General features: G+C 41.6%; 1 long non-coding RNA gene across 1 annotated transcript; it reads left to right on the forward strand.

Annotated features, from left to right (window-relative positions):
- The first annotated feature begins 366 nt into the window (after positions 1 to 366).
- Positions 367 to 7,653, forward strand: LOC117802915. Its single transcript, XR_004626422.1, has 3 exons — positions 367 to 1,509; positions 2,311 to 2,982; positions 5,519 to 7,653. It is a non-coding gene; the product is annotated as an uncharacterized LOC117802915 (long non-coding RNA).
- Positions 7,654 to 7,867: the final 214 nt, after the last annotated feature.

Genomic DNA, 7,867 nt, shown 5'->3' on the forward strand with positions numbered 1-7,867 from the left:
ATAAAATCTTTAAAAAAAAAAAAACCAGAACAAAAGCATTTTTACTGAAACTTCAGTTTTCGTCTCTGTCCCAATTCCATTCCCCAGAGGTAACTACCTTTTACTGATACTGGGGTTACGTCCAACACTTTAAATAATATGCATCTATCTCTAGTTTTTATTTTATCAACGTTAAATAGTACATGCCACCTGTAGTAAGAAAGACAAAGACTTAGCTCACTAACACCTTCCACCTTCATTCTTCTCTTTCTCTTCCCAATTTTGATAAGTTATTTTTTGGTTTTTTGGTTGGTTTTTTTTTAAGATTTTATTTATTCATTTGACAGAGAGACAGCCAGCGAGAGAGGGAACACAAGCAGGGGGAGTGGGAGAGGAAGAAGCAGGCTTCCAGCGGGAGCCTGATGTGGGGCTCGATCCCAGAACGCCGGGATCACGCCCTGAGCCGAAGGCAGACGCTTCACGACCGAGACCCCCAGGCGCCCCTTGATAAGTTATTTTTGAATTCTTCTAACGGTTACCCTTATACTTTGTTCATTAAACCTCCATTCCGTATTCTGTCTGTTTTCAACTATGTCTTAAGCCCCGGTAAGTAAGATGATAACATGACCGCTTCGGCTCTTCTCTTCACCCCACGCCTCTCTTCAACCTCCCAACTTTTGTTAGCTTTGCTTTAAAAAAAAAATCTTGATGGAGCTATCATTCATACGTCATAAAGTCCATGCATTTAAAGTGTACAATTTGATGGTTTTAGTGCACAACGGAGTTGTGCAGCCATCACCATAATCTGATTTTAGAATATGTTCATTACCGCAAAAAGAAATCCCATTCCCATTAGCAGCCACTTTCCTTTTCCCCACAACTCCAGACCTACACAACCACTACTCTGCTTTCTGTCTTTATAGATTTACCAATTCTAGGCAGGTCAGGTAAAGGGAGTCATACAATATATGGTCTTTATGACTTACTTTCTTAATTTGGCATAATGTTTTTGAGGGTCACCCATGTTTTAGCATGTATCAGTATTTCACTCCTTTTTATTGTTGAACAATATCCCGTTGCATGGATATACCACACTTTGTTGGTCTTAGTTAATGGACATTTTGGTTGTTTCCACTTTTTTTACTATTATGAATAATGTTGCTGTAAACTGTTCATTTTTCATTTTATTCTGTAATCATAATTGTCTTATCTGTCTTGACTGAGGATTGATTCTAAAAATTGAAAAATAGTAAGCTTACATAATTTTGAACATGTTGCTCACTACAGGGCAAAATAGTGTGCTAGGATTACATTTACTTCTCTACAAAATTAACATCACAATCTCCTTTTTACCCCTAAAGCATCCCTTCCAGAGCCTTCCACTGTCTGTTATAATGTAAACTCACTGCAAGTGGCAAGCCAGAATCGATCAATTCCTTTGTGGATCTCTTGTCTTTCACTTTGTTGTTTATTCCTTTTGTTTTATAGATACTAATCTTCAAGTAACTTCCTGAGAACCGGCTCACAGAGGTAAATTTTTGAAGTCTTTGCATATTTGAAAATATCTTTAATTTACCTTCACAAAAATTTGACAAGGTATAGAATTCTGCTTTCAAATCTAGAATTCTCAGAATGCTGAAGAAGTTATGTCATTGTCTTCTGGCACCTAATATTACTGCTGATAATTTTGTGACAATTGGATTCTCATTCCTTTACTTGGTAGTGTGTTTATCCCCCTTTTCTCTGAGTCTTTTAATGATCTCTTTACCTTTTGTGTTCTGAAATTCTATGGTGATATGTCTAGCACGGATCTTGCTTAGTTTATCATATTCGGCAGAGTGATCTCTTTCTTCAGATCTTGGAAATGTTTTGTACTTTTTTTTTATAATTTCTTCTCCAATTCTCCACTTTTTTTGGAACATAAATGCTGAAACTTGGATGTTACTTTTTATCCCTTTGTCTTCTTTTTCTTAACATTCTAATAGTTTTGTTGTTGTTGTTGTTTTACTTTATCTACCAGTCCTATTAATTCTTTTTTTTTTCACCTTGGCAATCCTTTGTTTTATATATATGATATATATTTTATTTATGACATATATCAGATATATTAATTATTAGGCTTTGCAGTTGTAACTCTAAATCCAGGCCCGTGAGTGTGAAGGGTCTGAGGAAGAACTTGACGGAGTCTGCGTGAGGTCATTGTTTACGCTGGCAGCTACGGTCCTTCCTGCTGATCTGAACCTGCCCCGGACACCAAAGGGATAACACGAAGACTAGCAGCAACTCAGGGCCTCTGCTCACCTCTCTTCATGTTCCTTCTTCTTCCTGCAGGCCTTGCCTTAGAACCGCAGTTCTCGGTTTTCCAATGACCTTTGATGACTCAGTCAAATCCTGTGGAATCTTGGACTTGATTTTGAAACTTCATGAAGCTTCCTTAACATTGCTGCCTGGTAGTTTGCGTAAAAGTTGTTTAGCAACTACCGAGAAAAGGGACAGAGTCTCCTGGCGACACTGGGTGGTCTTTATTACTCCTGCTTTCCCTTAAATCAGAACTAGGGACGGAGGAAGATGGACGTGCAGCTTGGTTCAGACTCGTCTAAAGCACCCCCTCAGGCTGCCTGTCCCAGCGAGGGAGCTTCCATGTCGATGAAGCACGTTGGACAGAGGAGGCCCTCACGTTAGCTGCCACTCCCAGCTCCCATGCAGTACAGACGGTGACGTGGGAGCCGCAGGTCTACACTGAGGCCCCGAGAGGCAGAGCAAGTGGCTCCTCCTCACCCCGAGACTGGGTGGAGAGCAAAGCTAAAGACCAGAGAGAGAATGTGGCAGACTCAGGGGTCTGCAGGCAACAGGAGTCTGGGAAAGCCAGGCTGCTCGGGGGGCCACCGGGAGCATTGCCCACACTGTGAGAGTCCCCACTCACGCCAGCCTCAGACTTCAGCCATGAAGTCCAGCAGCACAGAGAAGGGACTGAGTAGATGAGGGATTGTGCACAGCCTCCAGGTACAAAAGCAAACACTGAGCATGGTTCTAGGGACCTTGCCTTCCCCCAGCCAACTGTACAAAGTCACAGAAGCGCCTCTTTCCTCCTCATCCAGACCCGCCTCAGAGAGGAAGGGGCCTCCGCAGTTGCTTCCACAAGGCCAAACACTACCTAGACCTTTTATATCACAAACTTCAAATGGAAATTTCATTTAAAAACATTTCTTTTTTAAGATTTTATTTATTTATTTGACAGAGAGAGACAGCCAGCGAGAGAGGGAACACAAGCAGGGGGAGTGGGAGAGGAAGAAGCAGGCTCCCAGCGGAGGAGCCCAATGTGGGGCTCGATCCCAGAACACCGGGATCACGACCGAGCCGAGGGCAGACGCTTAACGACTGTGCCACCCAGGCGCCCCTCAAAACATTGTTTTTCTAAGAACTTGTGAGTAGAAGCCCGTTAGGAAGATCACCAGATGTGCTAGATCAACTGGAGAGTAAAATGAAGAAGGTACGGTCTCTCTGCACAGCCATGTTGTAGGGCGCTATATTGGGGTTCTCCAGAGAACACAACCAATACAGAGAGAGCGTGTGTGTGTGTACACACATACATACACATATATATACAGACATACACACATATGTAGAAAGAGAGAGAGATTGATTATGAGGAATTGGCTCAGAAGAATATGGAGGCTGAGAAACCCCATGATCTCTTGTTTGCAAGCTGGAGGCTCTGGGAAACCCATGGTTTAGTTCTAGTCCCAGCCAGAAGCCTGCCAACCAGGAGCCTTTGTATAAATCCCAGTCTGAGCACAGGAGAGTACGGATGTCCCAGCTCAAGCAAGTAGGCAGGGTAAATTCTTCCCTCCCCTTTTTGTTCTATTCAGGCCCACTCCACGTTGGATGGGATGAGGCCCCTCAACAATGGGGAGGACAGTCCACTTCACTCAGTCTACGGATTCAAATGCGAATGTCTCCTGGAAGCACCCTCACAGACGGACGCAGAAATCATGTCTAACTGGATATCTATCTGGATATCCCACGGCCTAGGCAAGTTGATACACAAACTAATGCATCATAGATGCATAATTTTTTTAACCCTGATGTGGAAAAGGGTCCACTTTGTCCTACCTCTTCCTCTGTGGACCTCCCAGTCATAAAATTGGCCTAGTTCAATCCTTGATATGCTAATGGAGGAGATAAAAGATTTGTAGGTACTTTTTTCTCAAGACAATAATGTAGCATGTCTTATAAAGCTCATCTGGTTTCAGAATTTTATTTTTGAATGTCAGAAGCTAATATTCCGGGGCGCCTGGGTGGCACAGCGGTTAGGCGTCTGCCTTCAGCTCAGGGCGTGATCCCGGAGTTCTGGGATCGAGCCCCACATCAGGCTCCTCTGCTATGAGCCTGCTTCTTCCTCTCCCACTCCCCCTGCTTGTGTTCCCTCTCTCGCTGGCTGTCTCTACCTCTGTCAAATAAATAAATAAAATCTTTAAAAATTAAAAAAAATAATAAAAATTAAAAAAAAGAAGCTAATATTCCTAATTTCTCTTTTAAGCAGATGGATCCAGGTCTAACTCTAATGGTCATATATTCACAAAGGCAAGGTATAATGTGTATTAGTCATTTTGAAAATATTGTTTCAGGTATAAATATGTGCTCTTACTTATATAAACTCCTTTTGAAGCAACTTTTGCATTCAACAATCCTTACTCCAACACATTCTTGGTCCAAAGACACAATCATTACAAAATGCTATAGGTAGTAGAGGGAGGAAGGAAGGAAGGAAGGAAGGAAGGAAGGAAGGAAGGAAGGAAGGAAGGAAAGAAGGGAGGTAGGTTGTGGGGGGGACGCTGCGGGAGGTAAGGAGGGAGGGAGGGAAGAAAAGAGAAAGAGTAGCCTCTGAGGAATTAGAGACTGTCCACCAACCCCTGTGTATTTGTAGACACTAAGACTTTCTGGGCTCCTCCTTAGGCCTTAGTGTGGTGGAAAGAATATGGGCATCTGTGTTCAGCAGATCGGAGTTTGAATCCTACCTCTACCTTGTTTACTAGATAAGAAAAACTACTTAATCAATCTAAGCCATAGTTTGTTAATCTGAGAAAAATACATGTGTAGGATTAAAAGAGGTAATATATGCAAAGTGCAAAGCATCCTTTCTGGAACATAGAGGGAGGAGGAGGAGAAAAAGGAAAAGAGGAAAAAACATAGCAAAATGTCTACTAAGAATGACCATGGTTAATCATCTCACAAACTCCCTCCTAGCAAGTTCTGTCTCCTTTATGTCTTAAATATTACTGCTAAACTTTCTGTATTTGCCATTTTGACTTCCCTTTTCTCCTTCTCTTGGATAGTGTAGGCCTTAAGGTTTTCAGGAAATTAGAGAGGGGAGAATTACTGAACTTAAAATCCTTCTGCATATAGAGTTGCTGGAAAAAAATATTCCTAGTTAGTTTAACTTTTATTTTCGTTTGAAGCTTAAAACAACATACGTTTATATCTCATAGTCTCTGTGGGGAAGAGTCCAGGTGTGGTTTAACTGGGTTCTCTGTTTCAGGGTCTCACAAGACTTCAGCCAAGGTGTTGGTGGGGTTGTCATCTCGTCTTACAGTTTGACAGAGAAGGGTCCACTTTGAGACTCACTCAGGGTGTTGGCCAACCAGCTCCTGGAAGCTGTCAGCCCTCTGACAAGCTACCTGCAGGTCCTTGCCGTGCGGGTCCCTTCACAGGCCACTCACAGAGTTGGTGCTTGCTTCCTCAAGCCAGTGGGAGAGCGAGAGCAAGACTGCCAGCAAGCTGGACTCCTACAAACGGAACGTAATCACGGGAGTGCCATCCCATTCGATTTGCCACAATCTTTTGATTAGAAACAAATCACAGGTCCCCCCCCCAACCCTCAGGGGTGGGAATCATATACAGGGGTGAACACCAGACAGTTGCAAGTTCAACTTTTAGAATTGTTTTCACAGGTGATTTCCTTCATCTCTTGCAGATTTCTCAAGGATCAGCTTTTAAATTGTGGGTTAAGAATGTTGGTATGCCTTAAACCCTTTGTGAAATGAGATGGTACGTCCATATCTGTAAAAAGAACCAAAAGAACTCACTCTTCCCGTCTGGCGGCGCCAGAGGCCGCTCATTCAAGAAGACATACGTGCACTTGGACTGATCTCTCGGTCAGCTTCATGCTTCCACTGCTGGCTTCCCTTGACCACAGGCACATACTTCTGAGGCAACAATGGCTTTAAAAAAAAAAAAAATCTCTGTGTAATGAGCATCAAGTAGATGTCAAACCCTTGGCCTTGGTCCTTAAGCACCAACTAAGATGTGGTTTATCCACAATTAAGTCAGCAGCTATTCATGACTAAAACTGAAGTCCGTCTGTAAATATTTATGTAGTTTTCAGCTGCTCCAATACTCCCAAACAACGGATAGATAGGAGTGATGGGGTTTCTCGTGTGATTTTTTTCCCTGAAAATAAAACTACGTATAGCGAGTCCCTAATTAAACTTGGATCCAATTTAATGAGGAATCCACTCACTGCATATACTAAGTGCTTTTGTACTTTTGCGAGCTGGAATATGAAGAAACCACCCGCTGTTAAATAAGCCCATGTGTTGCCATTAAGTAACTCGAGTAATGACTAGCATGATTGTTTGGTTTTCCCAAATGCTGTTCTTAAAATCTGTAATAATTTCTATCCATTCATTGCAGCCTTGGATGGGTCTATCCACTCCCTCCACCGTGTATTTGGCCTTAAAGATTAGTTTTAATCATAAATAAATAATGAATGATAGGTTATGAGACACTAAACAACCTTTAATACTTGCCTTTGAAATGAAGTTCATTTTAGGAAAAAAAATATTTAACATAAAATGGTTCCATTTTTTAAAAATCCTCTGATTTTGAAAACTCCCCTCATTTAAATGGCTCTAGGATGCAAAAAAAAGCTTTCAAAGGCGCTCTGAGGCCATATAGATTAGAAGCAGCACAAGGAGTGTCTAAGCAATACGTACAAAAATAGAGATCACCTCTCTCTAGGTAGAGTCAAAATGTGGTGGTAACGATATTCATCTAGCCTGAGTCAAAAAGGTTCTTTCTATAACAGTGAGATTTCTGTCGTACCCTAAAGGAGAAGGTGACTGTGCCAAAGATAAATGAGGGGGTCGTTCATAGATGAAGATTCTGGGCAATGTATGAAACTAGAGAAGAGATTCAGTATCAGGTTTAATTACACTGGAGATTAGAACAGGGTTTTGGACTGTGCATGCAGTGATGAACAAGGGACAGAAATCCGAGTTATAAAAGACCTTTGTATGACCACAGACGAAGGAGGTGGCCACCTGGCCCCCATGCAAAACCATTACTCTGGAAAGTGATCAAGCTGTTCTGTGCTTTGTGACCTGCCCTGAGAACCCTTCCATTGTTTCCTTTCTTTCCCTTAAATTCCATAGCACAAAGTTGTTAATCCCAACTAGTGCTAAAACCAAGAGACAGACCCATTTTTTTCTTATGATGATGTTCCTTTCCTCCTTTGTCTAGTTCTTGCCACGTCTATAGGAAAATACATTTTGTCTTCCAACCATTTAAAAACATCTGAAATGTGCCAATTTGGATGGTGAGAATTTTCTCCCTAGGTTCAAAGAACTCATATTCTTATTTATCTTAATATACCTTTAGTCATCTTTTTATACCTGTACTTCGTAGGTATTCAATAAGTGAAAAAAATAAATAGAATTAATCCATTTCCTAGTAAATACGTATGTATTATTCTTATTTTGCCATGAAGCTATAAATTCCATGAGGATAGTCACCTCGGAGCTACAGTACCAAGTAGCCAGTTGAGATTTTTAAAACATTTCTTTTAAAATGACTATTACAATTACTTACTTGCAAACAAAATTATCAT

This window comes from Ailuropoda melanoleuca, chromosome 1 (assembly GCF_002007445.2).
Source record: "Ailuropoda melanoleuca isolate Jingjing chromosome 1, ASM200744v2, whole genome shotgun sequence".
Classification (NCBI taxonomy): domain Eukaryota; kingdom Metazoa; phylum Chordata; class Mammalia; order Carnivora; family Ursidae; genus Ailuropoda; species Ailuropoda melanoleuca.